The following is a 1,907-nucleotide window of genomic DNA, read 5'->3' on the forward strand; positions in this document are numbered from 1 at the left end:
GTAGGAGGGTTCCCCTTTCTCCACATCCCCGCCAACATCTGTCTTTTCCTGCCTTGTTAATTTCAGCCATTCTGACTGGTGTGAGGTGGTATCTCATTGAGGTTTTGATTTGTTTTTCCCTGATGCAGAGTGATGTTGAACACTTTTTCATGTGTCCATTGATCATTTGGATGTCTTCTTTGCAGAAATATCTGTTCATGAATTCTGCCCATTTCTTGATTGGATTATTTGTTCTTTGGGTGTTGAGTTTGCTAAATTCTTTATAGATTTTTGATACTAGCCCTTTATCTGATATGTCATTTGTAAATATCTTCTCCCACTCTGTTGGTTGTCTTTTGGTTTTGTGGACTGTTTCCTTTGCTGTGCAAAAGTTTTTTATCTTGATGATGTCCCAATAGTTCATTTTTGCCCTTGCTTCCCTTGCCTTTGGCGATGTTTCTAGGAAGAAGTTGCTGCGGCTGAGGTCGAAGAGGTTGCTGCCTGTGTCCTCCCCAGGGATTTTGATGGGTTCCTGTCTCACATTTAGGTCTTTCAACCATTTTGAGTCTATTTTTGTGTGTGGTGTAAGGCAATGGTCCAGTTTCATTCTTCTGCATGTGGCTGTCCAATTTTCCCAACACCATTTGTTGAAAAGACTGTCTTTTTTCCATTGGACATTCTTTCCTGCTGTCGAAGATTAGTTCACCATAGAGTTGAGGGTCCATTTCTGGGCTCTCTATTCTGTTCCATTGATCTATGTGTCTGTCTTTGTGCCAGTACCATACTGTCTTGATAATGACAGCTTTGTAATAGAGCTTGAAGTCCGGAATTGTGATGCCACCAGCTTTGCTTTTCTTTTTCAACATTCCTCTGGCTATTCGGGGTCTTTTCTGGTTCCATACAAATTTTAGGATTATTTGTTCCATTTCTTGGAAAAAACTGGATGGTATTTTGATAGGGATTGCATTAAATGTGTAGATTGCTCTAGGTAGCATAGACATTTTCACAATATTTGTCCTTCCAATCCCATGAGCATGGAATGTTTTTCCATTTCTATGTGTCCTCCTCAATTTCTTTCATGAGTATTCTATAGTTTTCTGAGTACAGATTCCTTGCCTCTTTGGTTAGATTTATTCCTAGGTATCTTATGATTTTTGGTGCAATTGCAAATGGCATTGACTCTTTAATTTCTCTTTCTTCTGTCTTGTTGTTGGTGTATAGAAATGCCACGGATTTCTGTGCATTGATTTTATATCCTGCCACTTTGCTAAATTACTATATGAGTTCTAGCAGTTTTGGAGTGGAGTCTTTTGGGTTTTCCACATAAAGTATCATATCATCTGTAAAAAGTGAGGGTTTCACTTCATCTTTGCCAATTCGGATACCTTTTATTTCTTTTTGTTGTCTGATTGCTGAGGCTAGGACTTCTAGTACTATGTTGAATAGCAGTGGTGATAGTGGACATCCCTGCCGTGTTCCTGACCTGAGGGGAAAAGCTCTTAGGTTTTCCCCATTGAGAATGATATTCGCTGTGGGTTTTTCATAGATGGCTTTTATGATATTGAGGTATGGACCCTCTATCCCTACACTGTGAAGAGTTTTAATCAAGAAAGAATGTTGTACTTTGTCAAATGCTTTTTCTGCATCTATTGAGAGGATCATATGGTTCTTGTTCTTTCTTTTATTAATGTATTTTATCACATCGATTGATTTGAGGATATTGAACCAAACTTGCAGCCCAGGAATAAATCACACTTCATCATGGTGAATAATCTTTTTAACGTACTGTTGGATCCTATTGGCTAGTATTTTGGTGAGAATTTTTGCATCCATGTTTATCAGGGATATTGGTCTGTAGTTCTCCTTTTTGATGGGGTCTTTGTCTGGTTTTGGAATCAAGGTAATGCTGGAGTCATAAAATGAGTTTG

This window comes from Callorhinus ursinus, unplaced genomic scaffold (assembly GCF_003265705.2).
Source record: "Callorhinus ursinus isolate GAN/ISIS: 27379988/994484 unplaced genomic scaffold, GSC_fseal_2.0 scaffold22, whole genome shotgun sequence".
Lineage (NCBI taxonomy): Eukaryota > Metazoa > Chordata > Mammalia > Carnivora > Otariidae > Callorhinus > Callorhinus ursinus.